The sequence below is a fragment of the Hemiscyllium ocellatum genome, chromosome 33 (genome assembly GCF_020745735.1).
Source record: "Hemiscyllium ocellatum isolate sHemOce1 chromosome 33, sHemOce1.pat.X.cur, whole genome shotgun sequence".
Classification (NCBI taxonomy): Eukaryota; Metazoa; Chordata; class Chondrichthyes; order Orectolobiformes; family Hemiscylliidae; genus Hemiscyllium; species Hemiscyllium ocellatum.
The window spans coordinates 26,814,516-26,836,184 of NC_083433.1; the positions used below are offsets into that span (position 1 = coordinate 26,814,516).

A 21,669-nucleotide genomic window follows, 5' to 3' on the forward strand; every position below is an offset into this window, starting at 1 on the left:
CCCTCAGCACTGACCCTCCGACAGTGCGGTGCTCCCTCATCCCTGACCCTCCGACAGTACAGCACTCCCTCAGCACTGACCCTCCGACAGTGCAGCACTCCCTCAGCTCTGATCCTTTGACAGTGCCCACTCCCTCAGCACTGACCCTCCGACAGTGCAGCACTCCTTCAGCACTGACCCTCCGACAGTGCAGCACTCCTTCAGCACTGACCCTCCGACAGTGTGGTGCTCCCTCAGCCCTGACCCTCCGACAGTGTGGCACTCCCTCAGCACTGACCCTCCGACAGTGCAGCACTCCTTCAGCACTGACCCTCTGACAGTGCAGCACTCCCTCAGCACTGACCCTCTGATAGTGCAGCACTCCCTCAGCACTGACCCTCTGATAGTGCAGCACTCCCTCAGCACTGACCCTCCGACAGTGCAGCACTCCCTCAGCACTGACCCTCCGACAGTGCAGCACTCCCTCAGTACTGACCCTGTGACAATGCGGCACTCCCCCAGCACTGACCCTGTGACAGTGCAACACTCCCTCAGCACTGACCCTGTGACAGTGCCTGCTCCCTCAGTATGGCATTGGGTCTACCAGATCAGATTTTATCGTTGAAGTCTGTCAAGTGGAAGTTGAAGCTGAAAGCTTGTGATTCTTAGCAAATGCAGTCAGCCCTGGATTATCCATCCAGAAACAATGTCGTTTAGATCCTACAGCTCAGTTCAAGGAGTTGAACTGATTTTTGAAGTTTTGAACGTTAAACATTGGGCGCAGTGAAAGGGACAAACAAGCACAGAATGGGTGAGCAACATTTTTTTCAGAAAACTGCCGTTCTTACCCAGTCAGGACCTATGGGTAACTTCTGTCTGACAGTAACCTGGTCAACATCCAAGTATCCTTATCCACCACAACACTCAGCTGTATCAAGCCTTCACATAACACATGATGGCTACATTGTCCCATACTTCCCAATAATACACATATTCTGAAGATTACTTATGTTTTAAAAATATTATTTTAAGTCTTGCAGGTTCCTCTCTCTTATTACCCAACATCCCCTTTTAGCTCAAACACCATTTCAGCTTCACCCACAAGAGCAGCAAAGTGTTTGCTCCTGACCCCGAGGTCAGCGTGATCTTCATTTTCAACATCCCAGCCCTCACGGAGCCCTGAGGGTGAGGGTCCGGGCCTGTGGGTGACCCTGGGCTGGAGTTATGCCCATGTCATTACCAGAGGGAGGGGTCTCCTCCCCCTCACTAGTCACCACTCCCATTTACTTTCCATCACAATGAATGAAGGGAGGCTTCAGATTCGGAGGGACAGGGGCTGGATTTAGATTAAAGGGCAATTATGGTTTGCTGAACACACACGCGCATGCACGCGCGCACACACACACACACACACACACACACACACACACACACACACACAGCCATACACAGAGAGGCACACACACACACACACACACACAGCCATACACACACACACACACACACACACACACACACAGCCATACACAGAGAGGCACGCACACACACACACAGCCATACACAGAGAGGCACGCACACACACACACACACACAGCCATACACAGAGAGGCACGCACACACACACACACAGCCATACACAGAGAGGCACGCACACACACACACACACAGCCATACACAGAGAGGCACACACACACACACACACACACACACACACAGCCATACACAGAGAGGCACGCACACACACACACACACACACACACACAGCCATACACAGAGAGGCACGCGCACACACACACACACACACACACACACAGCCATACACAGAGAGGCACGCACACACACACACACACACACACACACACACACACACATAGAGCCGCACACACACACATAGAGCCGCGCACACACACACACACACACACACACACACATACACACACACAGCCATACACAGAGAGGCACGCACACACACACACACACACACACACACATACACACACACAGCCATACACAGAGAGGCACGCACACACACACACACACACACACATAGAGCCGCACACACACACAGAGCCACACACACACACAGATGCACACACACATAGAGCCACATACACACACACACACAACACACAGAGGCGCGCACACACACACAGAGCCCCCCCCCCCCACACACACACACACACACACACACACAGAGGCGTGCACACACACAGAGCCACACAGACACATACACGCACACACAGACACAAAGATGTGCACATGTGCACACCCGCACAGACAGTCATCCTAGAAACACCCCAATAAATTACACCCTCCTGACCAGACTGTGACCTTTCAAACAGAGCACCGTGGGCACTAAGGCCACAAAGACTGAGAATACGGTCACCGTCTCTGATGGCACAAACCCCTGCTCAAGGTCCTACGTTGCTTGCCTTGCCCAACACATCGATCATTGCAGCCCTCAACTCTGATAAAGAAATAAACTGGGCATTTACTGATTGGATCATTCACGGTGGCTCAGTGGTTAGCACTGCTGCCTCACAGCACCAGGGACCCAGGTTCGATTCCAGCCTCGGGCGACTGTCTGTGTGGAGTTTGCAAGTTCTCCCCGTGTCTGCGTGGGTTTCCTCCGGGTGCTCCGGTTTCCTCCCACAGTCCAAAGATGTGCAGGTCAGGGTGAATTGGAAAATACAGTGTAACAGAGGTGGGTGTGGATGGGGTGTCCTACAGTCAGCGTGGATTCCAGTTACAAACACGACTGAAGTCTGGAATCCTCGGGGAGACAATGAACTTGTTCCTTTCAAGGGGAAACGGGATTAATAATGCACACTGAGTGACAGCAGAGCTTGCTTTTGGACTGGAAACAGAGTGGATGGGGGGGGGGCGAACAGCCCCCTTTTGTGCTGGCAATTTGTGTTCTTCCTAGGGACAGGGAGTCACTGGAAATCCCTGGAGAAGTTCCCAGGGAGAGACACCATTATCTCTGCTCATACCTGAGTTCATTACAAAGTCCCAAGTTCCTGTACTGCCCACCTCAGTCCTGCATCAACCCTTCTCCTGATCGCTCGGGTGATGCTTCATGTTGTACCTTGTCTCGAACAGCGTTCTCTCCTTCAAGGACTCCATGTGCCAGGTCTCTACAACACGTGCCTGCCAACTGTACACAGCACTGTGCTTTCCCGTGTTAAATCCACTAACCCACCAAGTTAATCAGTTTACAAGGAACAGGGGGCAATGTTCCCAGCTTCACTAGATGAGTGCAGCTTCAAGATGTTCACACCATCCTGGACGCAACCACTTGATGGGCTCCTCATTCACCACCGACACACAGTAACAGCAGCGTGTACCATCTCGAAGCAGCACTGCACCCAATAGCAAGTTGTTTTACTGTGAGGGGAACCGAATACAAGAGATTATGGCTTCGGTGATACAAGGCAATTGTGATCCTGCATCTAAATTACTGTGTACAGTGTTCTTTGCTGCATTTATGGAAGGTTATTAATGTGTTGGAAGCAGTTCAGAAAAGGTTGATCATGGAATCCCGACAGTGTGGAAACAGGCCATTCAGCCCGACAAGCCCACACCAACCCTTCGAAGAGTAACCCACCCAGACCCAATCCCCTACCCTAATACATTGACCCCTACCTAATGCACCAAACCTGCACATGGAACATTACAGCGCAGTACAGGCCCTTCGGCCCTCGATGTTGCACCGACCTGTGAAGTTAATCTGATGCCTATCTAACCTACACCGTTAAATTATTATCCACATGTACATCCAATGACCACTTAAATGCCCTTAATGTCGGTGAGTCTATTACTGTAGCAGGCAGGCCATTCCACACCCTACTACTCTCTGAGTAAAGAAACTACCCCTGTTATCTGTGCTAAATCTATCAATTTAAAGCTATGTTCCCTCATGTTAGCCATCACCATCCCAGGAAAAAGGCTCTCCCTGTCCACCATATCTAACCCTCTGATTATCTCATACGTCTCGATTAAGTCACCTCACAACCTTCTTCTCTCTAACGAAAGCAGCCTCAAGTCCCTCAGCCTTTCCTCGTAAGCCCTTCCCTCCATACCACACAACATCCTGGTAAATCTCCTCCGAACCCTTTCCAAAGCTTCCACCTCCTTCCTATAAAGCAGTGACCCAGAACTGGACACAATACTCCAGGTGCGACCTCACCAGTGTCTTGTACAGCTGCAGCATGACCTCGTGGCTCTGAAACTCAATCCCCCTGCCAATAAACACCAACACACCATATGCCTTCTCAACAATATGCTTGAACACTATGGACAATTTAGCATGGCTAATCCACCCTAACCTGCACAACTTTGGATTGTGGGAGGAAACCCACGCAGACACGGGGAGAACGTGCAAACTCCACACAGACAGTCACCTGAAGCTGGAATCGAACCCGGGTCCCTGGCGCTGTGAGGCAGCCGTGCTAACCACTGAGCCACCGTGCCACTCAGACCAAACTGCCTTATAAGGAAAAGCTAGATGAGCCAGACCCTTATCCTCTGGAGCTCAGAGGCAGAGGCAACTTAATTAAAACAGATAAGGTCCTGAGGGGACTCGACTGAGTGGATGTGGGAAGGATGTTTCTTCCTCTTGTGGGAGAACCTCAAACTAGGGGTCAAAGTTTAAAAATAAGGGGCTGCCCATTTCAAAAAAGGAGGAAGAAACATTTCTCTCAGAGGATTGAGTCTTTGGAATTCTCTTCCCTGGAAAATAGTGGACATAAATCTTGGAATAGTTCCGAGGCAGAGTTAGATACATTATACAGTCATAGAGATGTACAACATGGAAACAACCCATCCATGCCGACCTGATATCCCAACCCTCTTGATAACAAATGGGGTGAAAGGTTATCGGGGATATGCAGGAACGTTGGGATGAGGTTTTAAATCAGGTCTGGTTATGAGCTTACTGAAAGGTGGAGCTTGAGTGGCCTACTCTCATTCCTTGTCCATGTGAAACTCACTGAAGATCCTCAGACAGCACTTTTCAAACCCACCACCACGACTTGCATTGAGAAGGACAAGGGCAGCAGATACAGGGGAAACACCACCCTCTGCATGGTCCCCTCCAAGTCACTCACCGTCCTGGCTTGGCACTATATCACCGTTCCTTCGGGGTCACTGGGTCAAAATCCTGGGTTTCTCTCCTTAACAGCCGTGTGGGTCAACCCAGAGCATAGGGACCGCGGAGTTTTCCCCACCACCTACTCCAGGGTAATTAGGGACAGGCAATTAATGGCAGGCTAGCCAGCAACTCTCACATCCTGGGAAGGAACCTTTCTGAAACGAAAATTCACGTGACGGCTGTTTGAGCCCTGATTGTTAATATGACACCTTGTGCCTGCAAAATAAACAGGAGATGGTGATAATATTCTCTGGTGCTGCTCGGGAGCAGCGAGCCTTGCGGACATGTTCTGTTACACTCGCTCCCCCAACAGCCTCTCAAACTGGACAAACGCTGACTGCATCGCCCTACCTAGTCTCTCCCAGTTAGCTTCAGTTGCTGCTTGTTGTGAAGATAACTGAGCTGTACTCTTTCAGAAGGGCTTGTGTTCACCAGCTGCCACTGCGGTGAATCATAATTGAACCCAGAGTGCAGTTCTCAGCTAGACAACGTCAAGCAACTGCTTGTGCATTCCCTTTCCTTCCTGAGTTTTTTTTTGTTAACAAGAAAGAAGAACTGGTTTTGTTTCGCGTGGTGCAGCATCAAGGAGCTCCACACCTCTCCCCTCCCCCCCCCTCACGTCCTGTCTCTCCCCCCCCCCCCCCCCCCCCCCGCCCGCCCTTTACTGACATTGTGCAGCCTCTTCCTGGATCCTGTCTCTCAGCTGGCCCGCTCCCCTGAACCCGTCCCACCAACCTGCCGAGGGGGACTCTGTCAAAGCCATCAGCCGCTTTCACTGCATTTCCAACCTGCACAAGCTTGTTTCCCCAGAGGGTAGGGCCAAGTCTCGACAGAAACACAGAAAAGGAGCAGGAGGCAGGCTATTCAGCCCTTCAGGCTGGCTACACCATTTAGTACAATCACAGCTGATTCTATCTCAATGCCCTGCCCCCACCACTCTCTCTCTCTGTACCCTGACTGCCTTTAAGCTCTGGAAATCTATTTCTTGTTTAAACATATTCAGTTATTTTGCTTCCACCGTCTTCTCTGGTAGAGAATTCCACTCTGAGTGAAGAAATTTCATCTCATCTCAGTCCAAAATGTATCCAGAGCCTAGGAGCCCTTGCTCTGGTCTCCCCTGGATCCAGTCTGTCGTGTCTAGTATGAAATTTATACATTTCATTAAGGCCCCCTCTCATTTTTCTACGCCCCAGTGAGTACAGGATTAATTGACCCAATTTCTCCTCAAATGACAAACCACAATCCCGGAAACTAGCCCAGAAAACCTCCTCTACAGCCCTTCCATGGCAAATATATTTTGTCTTTTTAAAGAGACTGAAACTGCAGCCTGTACTCCCAATGGAGATCTCACCACCCAGGCCCTGTACAGCTGCAGTATGTCACCCTGACTCCTGTACTCAGAGTTGTTCAGAAAAGATAAGAAATTCTGACTACAAAGGGAGCCTGGCTGTTTGTCTTTCAGTTGAGAAAGTTAAGGGGAGGTTTGATAGTGTTTAAAGTGATAAAGGATTGCGAGAGAGAGAGAAACTGGTCCCAGCAGCGAGGGGATCGGGAAGCAGCGAGCTCAGATTTAAGATGGCAGACAAAATAGAAACCCAATTTACATGTTATTTTCAATCCATCCACAGGATTTCTGGCTTAGCCAACATTTATTGCTTATCCTTCATTGTTCCTGAGATGGTGGGGGGGGGGGGGGGTGAGCTGCCTTTTTGAACCGCTGTAGTCCCTGTGTTGTGGGTTGACCTACAAAGCCATTAGCGAGAGAGTTCCAGGATTTTGACCCAGTAACAAGGAAGGGACAGGAATCTGTTTCAAAATCAGGATGGTGAGTGGTTTAGAGGGGAACTTGCAAGGGAGTGGTCTTCCCCGTGTATCTGCTTCCTTTGTCCTTCTCGATGGAAGAGCGTGGGGAAGGGTGGTGCCAGACAAGGCCTTAGTGAGTTGTTACAGTACATCCTGTGGATGGTACATACCGCAACCACTCAGTGTCAGTGATGGAAGGGGGGAACGATGAAGGTGTCAGACGTGGTGACAGTTGAGTGGACTGCCTTGTCCTGGAGGGTGACAAACTTTGAGTGTTGTCGGAGCTGCACCCACTCAGGCAAGTGGGGAGTGTTCCATCACACTCCTGACTTGTGCCTTGTAGATGGTGGAAAGACTGTGGTGAGTCAAAGGATGACTTATTCGCTGCAGTATTCCTAACCTCTAACCTGCTCTTTAGATTAGATTACTTACAGTGTGGAAACAGGCCCTTCGGCCCAACAAGTCCACACCGACCCACCGAAGCCACCCATTCCCCTACATTTACCCTTTTTACCTAACACTACGGGCAATTTAGCATGGCCAATTCACCTGACCCGCACACCTTTGGACTGTGGGAGGAAACCGGAGCACCCAGAGGAAACCCACCCAGACACGGGGAGAACGTGCAAACTCCACACAGTCAGTCGCCTGAGTCGGGAATTGTAGCCAATGTGTTTATATGGTGAGTCCAGCTGAGTTTCTAGTCAACGGTAACTCCCAAGGTATTGATAGTGAGGGATTCAGTGATGGCAACACTATTGGAATCATGGAGCCATGGTTAGATTCTCTCTTGTTGGAGACGTTCATTGCCTGGTATTTATGTGGCACAAATGTCAATTGCCACTCGACAGCCCAAACCTGAATATTTTCCAGATCTTGCTGCAAATGGACATAGCTGCTCCATTTTAGCTGCCAGGCAGGTCAGTGGATACAGATTCATCAGGAACTTTCAAAAGACAGTTGGATAAATATTAAGAAATAGAGAATTGCGGGGATATGGGAAAGGTCAAGGAGTGGGACAGACTGGATTACTGTTCACAGAAGCCTACATAAACTAGATGGGCTGACTGGCCTCTTTCTATGCTGCGCTATTCAACAATTGGACAAGGCGAAAGTGAGGACCGCAGATCAGAGTCGAGAGTGTGGCGCTGGAAAAGCACAGCAGGTCAGGCAGCATCCAAGGAGCAGGAAAATCAACGTTTCTGATGAAGGGCTTTTGCACGGAACGTCGATTTTCCTGCTCTTCGGATGCTGCTCGACCTACTGTGCTTTTCCAGCACCACTCTAACAACTGTACAAGTCAATCTCTGGAGAACAATCGGGGGGATGGCAGACATAATTGCGATTTTAAAATTCTCTTTAAACAAGTTATTTTTTGAAAGAACTGTCAGAAGATGGTCCAATGGCAGCAGAATGGGGAAGGGGTGCAATTGGACCCTCTCATGGTGTTTTTTGTTTGGTGGTAAGAACACTCCAGGAGATGGATTTTGTTTTTGAGTTGAGATACGGGGGAGCCGCTACCTAATGAAAGGCTGGAACAGGCTGAAGGGACTCAGTGGTGTCCCCACGGTCCTCCGACTCCCCACAATCCAGTCGTTATTAGAGTCGAAATGTGGCCCTTGAACTAAAAGCTCTGCTCAGAGCAGGTGAATTCCAGTCAAACTCAGGAGTTAACTGAGGTCAGCCTGCTGTGGCACTCCAGGAATGTCCAGATTACCACAGCAACTCTCAAGATTCTGCACTAATTGCTCAAACCTCGTTTTTTTTTGAATAAATGCTTCAAAGCTCAGTCTTAGAGGGGTGGGGTTGCTGCTATAATTTCCACGGCAGCTGCACAAGGATCCAGGCTTTACCAGAACTGCAGCTGAATCATGAGTAGGCCACACACGAACTAGGGGCTTTGCTCGCGGCTCCGGCCTGGTCATGGTGCACTCACAAAGGGCACTGTGGCTCACTCCAGTCCCAGGCCTCAGCCAAGGCCCAGTTTCTTACAATCCCATCCAGAATCTTAACACTTTCAGTGGAGGAACTGTACGCCAAGAAGGGCCTCTGCTCCAGGGAGCAGGAAGGAAATGAACTCAGGAACTGGGTTTGAGAGTGGCTGACAGCAACAGGACAAAAAGTTCCACTCAATAAATCTGACCATCACGTCGCCGTGGCAACAAAGGCCAGGCCATTCTCTAAACCTGTCATAGAGACAACACAGCATGGAAACAGTCCCTTTGGCCCAACTCGTCCATGCTCACAACTTTCCCAAACTGAACTAGTCCTGTCTGCCCGCTATTGGCCCATTTCCCTCTAAATCTTTCCTATTCACAGACCTGTCCAAATATCTTTTTCAGTCCTCCCTCCAGTCACAAACGAAGGCGGGACAGAAAGAGCTGAATTTTCAGACAACCTCAGAAACCTATCTGCAAACACCAAATGGTTGTGGCCAACCAGGTGTCTGTGCATCTGCCCTGGTCACTACGTTCCCCCAAATCCAGGACAGAGTTCACCCTGAGAGCAACAGGAGCGAAACAGTTCACTACGCGAGGCAGTGACGGCGTGATAATGTCACATGACCCGTGATCTCGACCACAAGACTAATATTTCTTTACTCAGAGAGTAGTAAGGATATGGAATGCTTTGCTTGCAACGGTAGTAGATTCTCCAAGTTTAAGTGCATTTAAGTCATCACTGGACAGGCATATGGATGTATGTGGAATAGTGTAGCTTCAGATTAGTATGACAGGGCAGTGCAACATCGCGGGCCGAAGGGCCTGTACTGCGCTGAAATGCTCCATGGAAAATCCCACTGGAAATAATTCCACAGAGGCCAGTATCCCGTCACCAAGTCACCCTTTATTTAGACATGGAGAGGCCTTGACACTGACTCAGCTCCCTCAAAGCCAGCTCTCAGAGCGAGCAGAACCTCGGACTCGCCTCTTCTTATCTATCCAGCCCGGGCTCCCTGATTGGACCAGATAAACAGCCCAAATTGGGGAACTCCTATGAGGCCCACCTGACTGACCTTGTTACAGTCACCACATCCCTCCCCCTCTGAGTCCGAGCACAAAGGTGATGTCTTGTAGCTTCCCTTGGGTTCCTCTAACTTTGCCTGTGATACAGGCGGTGTGTGACACACAGTCGCCCGCCTCTTGCACCTAGTGCATCTCAGAAGAAATGCGCTCTCTTCCTCAGTCAACGATTGTCCATTATCTGTGACCAACCCCTCTGGGAACCCATGTCTTGCAAAGGATGCGCACAGTCTTTCTATCGTTGTTCCCAGTGTTTGACGAATGAACTCTGTACACATTCGGCCACTTTGAGTGGATGTTCACAATGACTGAGAACATCGAGCCCATGAAATCACCCGCATAATCAAGGTATAACCGAGTCCAGGATTTACCCAACCATGCCCACAAATATGGGGGAGCTGCTGGGTGGTCATTTTCTGTCCTTGTTGGCATTGCCCCACTAACACAGCTGCTTGCATCCAAGCCTGGCCACCAGATATAACTTCTCGCCAACATCTTCATTTTGGAGACCTCCTACCCCCGCTAACCCTGGAGGAGGTCAGCTGATATCTGGTAGTGGCTTTTTCTCAGGACAATCACTCTTGCTCCCCATAATAATATACCGTCCTGTACGGTGACCTGGTCTCTCCAGGTCTCAGTTCTGGGTGTTCTGATGGCCCTATGGTTTCCCCCATCACCACCTGCTGTTTCAGGTCTGTCAGGATCATAGAACATAGAACATAGAACAATACAGCACAGAACAGGCCCTTCGGCCCACGATGTTATGCCGAACATCTACCCTAGATTAAGCACCCATCCATGTACCTATCCAATTGCCGCTTAAAGGTCGCCAATGATTCTGACTCTACCACTCCCATGGGCAGCGCATTCCATGCCCCCACCACTCTCTGGGTAAAGAACCCACCCCTGACATCTCCCCTATACCTTCCACCCTTCACCTTAAATTTATGTCCCCTTGTAACACTCTGTTGTACCCGGGGAAAAAGTTTCTGACTGTCTACTCTATCTATTCCTCTGATCATCTTATAAACCTCTATCAAGTCACCCCTCATCCTTCGCCGTTCCAACGAGAAAAGGCCGAGAACTCTCAACCTATCCTCGTACGACCTATTCTCCATTCCAGGCAACATCCTGGTAAATCTTCTCTGCACCTTCTCCAAAGCTTCCACATCTTTCCTAAAGTGAGGCGACCAGAACTGCACACAGTACTCCAAATGTGGCCTAACCAAAGTCCTGTACAGCTGCAACATCACTTCACGACTCTTGAATTCAATCCCTCTGCTAATGAACGCTAATACACCATAGGCCTTCTTACAAGCTCTATCCACCTGAGTGGCAACTTTCAAAGAGCTATGAACATAGACCCCAAGATCCCTCTGTTCCTCCACCTGACTAAGAACCCTACCGTTAACCCTATATTCCGCATTCTTATTTGTTCTTCCAAAATGGACAATCGAACCGTTCTGAACCTAAAGTCTGACATTTTCTGCCTGGCTCGAAGTCTGTCCAGAAAATTTAAAACCATAATGGAGTTTCTCAGTGGCGGTCCCACCGGTGATGTATCTGCTAAGGGAGGTGGCACATTGCATCCATGTTTAGATTAGATTACTTACATTGTGGAAACAGGCCCTTCGGCCCAACACGTCCACACCGACGCTCCGAAGCGCAACCCACCCAGACCCATTCCCCTACATTTACCCCTTCTATGGGCAATTTAGCATGGCCAACTCACCTAACCTGCACATTTTTGGACTGTGGGAGGAAACCGGAGCACCCGGGGGAAACCCACGCAGACATGGGGAGAATGTGCAAACTCCACACAGTCAGTCGCCTGAGGCGGGAATTGAACCCAGGTCTCTGGCGCTGTGAGGCAGCAGTGCTAACCACTGTGCCACCCACTATTTGATCTCCTGGACAGTGTTCCAATTTGCAATTATACGCACTTAGTATTACAGCCCACTGCTGAATTCAGCCTGAAAGTGTGAATTCAGCCTGAAAGTGTGGGCAGCACTGCCTTGTCCTCTTTAACTGGCCATAACAGGGGTTTCTGGTCCATTGTTATGACAAATTTAGGTCTGCAAACATATTGGCGGAACTTCCGGACTCCGAATGTGACTGCCAAACCTTCCTTCTCTCTCTGGGAGTATTTACACCCTACATTAGCCAAAGTCCTGGCTGCAGAAACTATTGGGTGTTGCTCTCCAGTGGGCCAACTCTGAGCTAACACTATCCCAATGCTACCTGGGGAGGCATCACATGTCAGTGCCAGAGCTCGCTTAGGGATTGGAGTGAGCCAACACCTTACAGGGATGAGAGCTGTTTCTCCACCTCCCTGGAAGCTATACGACTATTTCCAAGGCCAAACCCTTTCTAAGAATTAATGCATTGGTGCCAAGATGGAGTCCAGCTTATGTACGAACTTCCCATAATTGTTCGCCAGCCCAAGACCTAAAGCTCCAGTACAGACTTCAATCACCCTCACTTCACCTTCTACCGGGTGTAACTGGGTCTTATCGGCTCTGCAACCCAAGGAGGTTAGTTGGGCGCCTGGTACACACACAATTTTTTCCTTCTAAGGTGTATGCCCCACTGGGAGAAATATCTAAGGATTACGTCCAAATTCTCTAAGTGCTCCATTTTGGTCTTCCCAGTTATTAGCACTTCGTAAACTGTTCTCGATCATCTGCGGCTTAGGCCAATTCTACCCCAAATGGGGGCACAGGTCAATTAAACCCTATACGGTAGCCTCCTTTACTGGTACAAACCCTTATGAATATTATTTGTAGCAGACCTCTGGTAATCCTCGTCTCGCCACAATTGCATCGAGTAAGCGTGGCTCATGTTCAGTTTTGTGAAGAACCAGCCTGCCTTTGTCAGCGTTTTGTATTAGATTAGATTAGATTACTTACAGTGTGGAAACAGGCCCTTCGGCCCAACAAGTCCACACCGACCCGCCGAAGCGCAACCCACCCATACCCCTACATTTACCCCTTACCTAACACTACGGGCAATTTAGCATGGCCAATCCACCTGACCCACACATCTTTGGACTGTGGGAGGAAACCGGAGCACCCGGAGGAAACCCACGCAGACACGGGGAGAACGTGCAAACTCCACACAGTCAGTCGCCTGAGGTGGGAATTGAACCCGGGTCTCAGGTGCTGTGAGGCAGCAGTGCTAACCACTGTGCCACCGTGCCGTGTATTATTCAAGGCATTGGGTAGTTACTCAGCTGTTAAAAACCATTTACCATTTGATTAAAATCCCGACAAAGGCCGAACCCACCTACTGGGTTTCACCCTCAGCGTGACCAGTGCTGCCCCTCCCACAGACTGGGCCGGTTTGAAGATTCCTTCACTTTCCCGCCTCCTGATTTCTGCTCCAACTTTCCCATAAGGCAATGGGCCTTGCAGAATCGTGGAATCACTTCCTGGTCAACATGCAAGGTGGCCTTGGCTCCTTTGACAATCCCTAGAACTTCCCGAAAATCATAGAGCACCTACAGTGTGGAAACAGGCCATTCGGCCCAACAAGCTCCATTCCTGATGAAGGGCCTTTGCCCAAAACGCTGGTTTTCCTGCTTCTCGGATGCTGCCTGACCTGCTGTGCTTTTCCAGCACCACACTGATCTAAACCCAACAAGTCCACACCAACCCTCTGAAGAGTAACCCAACCAGACCCATTCCCCTACCCTATTCCTCTAAATTTACCCCTGACTAATTCCCCTAACCTACACATTCCTGAACACTACAGGACAATTTAGCATGGCCAATTCACCCTAGCCTGCACACCTTTGGACTGTGGGAGGAAACCTTCACAGACACGGGGAGAATGTGCAAACTCCACACAGACAGTTGCCTGAGGCTGGAACCGAACCCAGGTCCCTGGCGCTGTGAGGCAGCAGGGCTAGCCACTGAGCCACCGTGCCGTTTGGGAAATTTAATTGGGACTTGACTCATGCAGCCATTTTTTCGTTGAAAGATGTTAAGTCAATTGAGGTGAATCTTTGACGACTAATTTCGCCCCATCAAGCTTGGGTCTGGGTCTTTTACTACAATGAAGGAGAACTGAACCAGCTGCTTTTCATAAAAAGTTGGAATTGAAGTTGTCCCCTTAATCTGTAAAGGTTCCCCGGTATAGGTTCTCCCACTGGCTGACATCTTGCACAAACTTAAGTGTTCGAGTGTAGAACGAATCTTGTTAAAGACTGGTTCTGGGATCACTGAAATAACTGAACCAGGTGACTATTTTACTAGACATTTATCGTGATTGGTTCTGATTTGGATGATCCTCAACAGTTTAACTGTACCAAACCATCAGTTGGTGAATTTTCCAGGGTGTGCACTCTACTGGATACCAGCCTATAAATTCATTTAGATTCGAGTGTTGCTGGAAAAACACAGCAGACCTATAAGTTCATTACTCAATCCAGACTCTTTCACTGTCTCAAGTCCGCATACCGACTGCAACTACAATGACCTGCTGGCCTGGATCCCAAAGAGAATTTTAAGCATTAATTCCAGCCTTGGCTTTGTTTTGGGGTTTTACTGGGGGTTGACCCAGAGTCCATCTGTTCAGGATGTGTCCTGAGGGAGGCTCTACAATTGATTTCACTCAAGTGGTGTTCCCCAAGCTCAGGTCAGACTGAGGGTGAGGGTGTCCACTTCCATCAAAATCATAGAATCCCTACAGTGTGGAAACAGGCCACTTGGCCCATCAAGTCCACACTGACCCTCCAGAGGGGCATCCTTCCTGGACCCATCCCCCTTACCCTTTCCCCTGACTAACCCACCAGGCCTGCACATCCCTGGGCACTATGGGTAATTTAGCATGGCCAAGCCACCTGACCTGCACATTCTTTGGACTGAGGGAGGAAACCCACGCAGACACGGGGAGAACGTGCAAACTCCACACAGACAGTTGCCCGAGGGTGGGATCGAACCCGGGTCCCTGGCAGCGTGAGCCACCGTGCCGTCCTAAATACCCTGCAACACATATGCTCCACTTGCTGCCTTTTCCAATGATAAAGCCAGTTGTAGCAACTGTTTGGAATCCAGTTGGGCTTCAGTTAGTGGGCGCTTGTGCAATGGTTACATGAGACCTGGGTTCAATTCCCGCCTCAGGCGGCTGACTGTGTGGAGTTTGCACGTTCTCCCTGTGTCTGCGTGGGTTTCCTCCGGGTGCTCCGGTTTCCTCCCACAGTCACAAAGATGTGCGGGTCAGGTGAATTGGCCATGCTAAATTGCCCGTAGTGTTAGGTAAGGGGTAAATGTAGGGGTATAGGTGGGTTGCGCTTCGGCGGGTCGGTGTGGACTTGTTGGGCCGAAGGGCCTGTTTCCACACTGTAAGTAATCTAATCTAATCATTAATCCTAATCTGGACGCCATAGAAATAACTCCCCTGAAGGCTGGCATCCTAGCATCAAGTCATCGCTTACCTACACGCAGAGAGTCCCTGACACTGACCCAGCTCCCTCAGAGCCAGCTCTCAGAGTGAAGAACCACTGACCCTCCTGTATATATCTGTCAGCCAGGGCTCCCTGATTAAGTCAGGGAACTCCTCATCTATGATGTCCATCTGGCCGATCCTGTTACAATGATTACCTGTACTGGGGTAGATGGTGAAAAATGAATTTTATAAAATTGTCAACTGTGGTAAAATCACATCTGGTTAAAAATATCACTCAGGGAAGGAAATCTACCATCCATAACTGGTTGGACCCACACCTGACTCCAGACCCACAGTCATGAGGTAACCCCTAATCTGTCCTCTGGACAATGAGGAAAGGACAGTAAATGCTGATTTAACCAGAGCTGTACAAATGGCAAAAAGAACACTGCAAATGTGAGAGTATTAACTGCTTTCATGAATAACTGGTTTGATTCATTAACCAGAGAATCACATTTATCAGCAACATTCCCTGTTCCATTCTCTCTCACTCAGTCCCAACACTGAGGATCTAACTCTGCCCACCCTTTCTATTTCTCAGTCACATACTGTCCCTCAGCAACATCTGAAATCACAGCATCCTTTATTACAGGGACACCACTCAGCTCTACCCCCACAGCCCAGTGATGCTGAATTCTCAGATGCCTATCTAACCACCACTCCTGGGTGGGCTGGCCTTTCCTCTGCAGAGGCACCAGGAACAACGAAGCTTTTCTGTTCAGTCCCAGCCACTAACTCGGCATCCCCTGTTTGCCAGCTCCATCCACGCCCCTTGACAGATTGTCACCAACCTGACCCCCAGGAGCCTCCACCACACATCCAACACCATCTTCAAAACCGCACTCACGACTTGTAACTCCAGACTCGACTACTCCTGTCTGATCTCCGACAGATCACGGTCTCTAAATCTCACGTCAACTCGCTCAGAATCGTGGTCCTGATCATTACCGTACTCCCTGATAGACACTGGCCTACAGCCATCAGAAACTCAGCCCCTAACTCCCCCAACCCAGGAGATTTCCTCCAGCCCCACAGCCCTCTGGGATATAGAGTCAGAGAGATGGACAGCACAGAAACAGACCCTTCAGTCCAACCCGTCCATGCCGCCCAGATATCCCAACCCAATCTAGTTCCACCTGCCAGCACCCTCCGACAGTGCAGCACTCCCTCAGCACTGATCCTACGACAGTGTGGTACTCCCTCAGCACTGACCCTCCAACAGTGCTGCACACCATCAGCCCTGACCCTCTGACAGCACGGCACTCCCTCAGCACTGACCCTCTGACAGTGCAGCACTCCACCAGCCCTGACCCTCCGACAGTGCGGCACTCCCTCAGCCCTGACCCTCTGACAGTGCGGCACTCCCTCAGCCCTGACCCTCCGACAGTGCGGCGCTCCCTCAGTACTGACCCTCCGACAGTGCGGTGCTCCCTCAGCACTGACCCTCCGACAGTGCGGTGCTCCCTCAGCACTGACCCTCTGACAGTGCGGCACTCCCTCAGCACTGACCCTCTGACTATGTGGCGCTCTCTTGCTACTACAGCCACCTTGACTCTCCATATCCCTCCAAACTCTTCCTATTCATATTCCCATCCAAATGCCTCTTAAATGTTGTAATTGTACCAGCCTCGACCACTTCCTCTGGCAGCTCATTCCATACACGTACCACCCTCTGTGTGAAAACGTTGCCCCTTTGGTCTATTTTATGTCTTTCCCCTCTCACCCTAAACCTATGCCCCTCTAGTTCTGGACTCCCCACCTCAGGGAAAAGACCTTGTCTGTTTATCCTATCCATGCCTCTCATCTGGGCTCATCTCAATTCTGGCCCCTTCCAACAGCCCCTTCATTTTAACTGCTTCACCACTGGTGACCATGCCTCGGCTGAACAAGGCCCTGAGCTCTGGAACCCTTCCGACCCCTGTCCAGTTCTCTCTCTCCCCCCCCCCCCCCCTTTTAAAGACAGTCTTTTAACTCTGTGACTGAGTGGTCAGCCACGTGCCTTGATGTCTCACGGGGCTAGATCTCAGTTCTGTTTTGTCTCGTGAAGCACCTTGGGGATGCACAACGTTAAAGGTGCTACATCAATGCACATGGTTGTTGCTGGCCATACTTGGGAGGCATTCAGCTTATGTGAGCATGAAAAGTGGACGTTAGCCAATGCAAGGGGCTGGGGCGGTGGCTCAGTGGTTAGCACTGCTGCCTCACAGCACCAGGGACCCAGGTTCGATTCCTGCCTCGGATGACTCTCTGTGTGGAGTTTGCACGTTCTCCCCGTGTCTGCGTGGGTTTCCTCCGGGTGCTCCGGTTTCCCCCCACAGTCCAAAGATGTGCAGGAATTGGCCATGCTAAAATTGCCCGCAGTGTTCAGGGATGTGTAGGTTAGTGGATTGGCCAGGGGAAATGCAGGGTTATGGGAATGGGGTAGACAGACTGGGTCTGAGTGGGATACTCTTCAGAGGCTCAGTGTGGATGGGCCGAATGGTCAGCTTTCACAGTGTGGGGGAGTCTGTGATCCGAAGTGTATGGGCTGCAAGTGTATGTGGGAGGGAGAGGGGGATGTGTGAGGTAGGGGGCAAGGGGAGGAACGCTGAGAGGCCGCAGCATTAAAGAGCAGGAACTGACTGATCGGAGAGTCTCTCCAACAGCTTTCCCTCGGGATCGTGCAGACACCAATACTTTCAGCGGCAGAGCAGCTCTGTTGCTATGGTAACCGCAGGCTTAAATCACGTCTGTGAGTGAACAGCCTCCTCACCCTTTCCTGTGGCAGGGAATTTAAGGTGGGGTTCATCTGGCCTCCCTTCACTGAGTGAGTCAGGGATTAAAACAGCTTTATTCACTCAGAACCCGAAAGGGTGGGGGAGGGGGGGAGGGGGGTCAATCCTTTCCCCAAAAAACACCACAGCCAGCACCGGCCTGGAATGCCGAGCACAGCGCGTGGGCTGTTGGCTCCCACGAGGCAGGAAGATCCCAGGGTTTAACGTCTCCGCTTCCCGTCACTTGGGCTCAGGATCATCCCTCCAATACAGAGTGTGCGGGAGCTGGGGAACGGTTTTGGGGAGGGGGTGGGGGTGGGGCTAATCATGTCCCCCACCCCACGTGAAAGGCAGCGATTTGGGGAAGACCAGTTTGAGCTGATCTGTGCCCACTGCACCCCTCCCAATGACCCTGACCCCCTCCCATTTATTTGCTGCTTTAATAAACGAACGTTAACATATCTTGGGCCTACAGCTCAAGGAAAAACACCACCTCTTCCACTTTGGTGCTTTCCACCTCAAACAGCTAATACTGAATTGCACAACTTCAACAGCATGGTCTCTGTGTCCTCAAATGTTTCTTACACTCCCCTCGCACCCCCCCTCCCCCCACACCAACATACACAGCAGCGTCTCCTGGACAAGGTATTTTCCTTCTTTTTACACCTTTCACAGCTCTCCCTTCCCTTCCCCGTGAATAATCCCTTTGTCTTTAGCTCCGAGCACACTCACAATCAGTCCCATTTCCTGCACCTCTTGTTTCCAACGTGAAATACATCATTTTTCAACTCCATTCAATTCCGAGGAAGACTAACGCCAGACTTGAAATGTTAACTATTTCTCTACCCACAGATGCTGCCAAATACACTGGGTTCCTCCAGCACTTTCTGGGTTCAGATCTAATTTCCAGTGTTCGCAGTTTTTACTTGTTCATACACTCTATCCCTAAGCAATGTGCTGGCCAAAGGTCACCGGGGTCAGGAGCCCTGTTATGACCCCAAGGCTAATCTAAACTCTGCTGCTATTGGATGACATTTACATGGGCGGCGAATGTCAGAAACAGAGAAGTCCGTTCACACGCAGCAACATCGCAAATTGGAAAATAATAATTCACGTTACCCTGGAATCAAAGGTCGATCGGATGACTGGCAAAGTATTGGTCAGTGCATCAGTGAGAGATAACCAGCATCAAACAGAGCGCTGACCCTCCGACAGTGCCCACTCCCTCAGCACTGACCCTTCGACAGTGCGGCACTCCCTCGGCGCTGACCCTTCGACAGTGCGGCACTCCCACGGCGCTGACCCTCCGACAGTGCGGCGCTCCCTCGGCGCTGACCCTCCGACAGTGCGGCGCTCCCTCGGCGCTGACCCTCTGACAGCACGGCACTTCCTCAGCACTGACCCTCTGACACTCCCTCAGCACTGACCCTCCGACAATGCGGCGTTCCCTCGGCGCTGACCCTCCGATAATGCGGCACTCCCTCGGTGCTGACCCTCAGACAGTGCAGCACTCCCTCGGCGCTGACCCTCAGACAGTGCGGCACTCCCTCGGCGCTGACCCTCAGACAGTGCGGCGTTCCCTCGGCGCTGATCCTCAGACAGTGCGGCATTCCCTCGGCGCTGACCCTCAGACAGTGCGGCGTTCCCTCGGCGCTGACCCTCAGACAGTGCGGCGCTCCCTCGGCGCTGACCCTCTGACAGTGTCCACTCCCTCAGCACTGACCCTCTGCCAGTGCAGCACTCCCTCAGCACTGACCCTCCGACAGTGTGGCTCTCCCTCAGCACTGACCCTCTGACACTGTCTTGCTACTACAGCCACCTTGACTGCTTGCAATTCTGGCCATTGAAGAGACGGTCCACCCCCAGCGATTAGTTGGAGTATGATGGGGGTGCCTGTGGATGGTCAAGGTGAGGCAGTGGGTAATGAGGAGCATTGTGAGGCACATGCAAGGGCTGGCATAACGCTGTGTATCTGAATTTGTTTACCTGCCTGCCCCATCCCAGACCGTTCCCCTCCCTCCATCCCCAGGTTACTCAGGACAATTATCGCTCCCTATAACCATCCTTAGCCTATACCACCACGGACCTCCCTTTGGCCTGATGTGATGTCGCTACGATTTACTCTTGGAAACTGGAGCTCAGACTAAGCTGTGGATTTTCACTGCTCACAGTCAGAGGGAGAGAGAGGCCTGATTCCAATCCAAGCATCCTGTGGGCTGTGCCTGATTGGCAACATCCTCCACAACAGACAGACAATGAGACTTCCCCCGAAACATGCTGCTTCGTCATCATGACAACTCGCTTCAAAAAGCAAACAGATTCTTTTAAATAAACTGCTTCGGTTTCTTTACAGTCCTGTTCAGCTGAACACACTTACCCGTAGTGCCCCCCCCCCAGTCACTGTTCGGTGTTTCAGTGTGGAGAATATCCCAAACTCTCGCTGCTTGAATATGTTCAAGCCTGAGAACATCTTGTAAGTTGTTACTTAGCAACCTGCCTTGTGAAACTCTTCCTGTGCACTTGGAGGGGACCCGTCTGGTCTGAACAACTTCCCAAAAATATCCCGGAAAGGAGCGCCGAGTCAGGAACAGTCAGAACAGAGTGATTTCGGAGGAAATGACTCTCACAGTGCAAGGGTCATGAACCAGGGGATGCTGTTTTGATGGGATTGGCAAAAGCCCCAGTGACCAGACGTGGATATAATAGTTAGTCGCTGCATGTGGGCTGAGATCTGGAGTGCACTGTGTGAGAGTGGGAGGGGGCAGGTTCTTTTGGGAGAAAGGAATTGGGTTAGCACCGAAGCAAAAGAGAGAAAAAAAATCGCAGGGTTATGGAGGAGTGGGATAAGGTGAGTAGCTCACAGAGAGAGACAGCACAAACCCGACATGTTCCCTCCTGTATGGGGACCATTCAACTACTCTCAGGGACCCACAACACAAGAAAATTTTAAAAGAATAAATTGGCAGTTAAGTTTCAATCACCATGACCTGATTACTCCTCTACCAATCAAAGTCTGCTTACAACTATCACCCTCCTGTCATCGAGATGTACAGCAGGGAAACAGACCCTTCGGTCCAACCCGTCCATGCCAACAAGATATCCCAACCCAATCTAGCCCCACCTGCCAGCACCCGGCCCATATCCCTCCAAACCCTTCCTATTCATATACCCATCCAAATACCTCTTAAATGTTGTAATTGTACCAGCCTCCACCACATCCTCTGGCAGCTCGTTCATTACACATACCACCCTCTGTGTGAAAACATTGACCTTTAGATCTTTTATGTCTTTCCCCCCTCACCCCAAACCCATGCCCTCTAGTTCTGGACTCCCCCACCCAAGGGAAAAGACATTGTTTATTTACCCTATCCATCTCCCTCATAATTTTGTAAACCTCTGTAAGGTCACCCCTCAGCCTCCCACGCTCCAGGGAAAACAGCCCCAGCCTGTTCAGCCTCTCCCTGTAGCTCAGATCCTCCAACCCTGGCAACATCTTTGTAAATCGTTTCTGAAC

General features: G+C 50.7%; 1 protein-coding gene across 2 annotated transcripts in view; it reads right to left on the minus strand.

Annotated features, from left to right (window-relative positions):
* Positions 1-20,591, minus strand: part of tcf20 (transcription factor 20) — a 69,600-nt gene extending 49,009 nt beyond the window's left edge. The window contains exon 1 of one of the 2 annotated variants that reach the window (XM_060849398.1): positions 20,533-20,591. The gene's annotated coding sequence lies outside the window, so the exon portion shown is untranslated. Of the gene's footprint in view, positions 1-5,087; positions 5,576-20,532 lie in introns of those variants that run through there. The other variant, XM_060849397.1, reaches the window with a different exon arrangement.
* Positions 20,592-21,669: the final 1,078 nt, after the last annotated feature.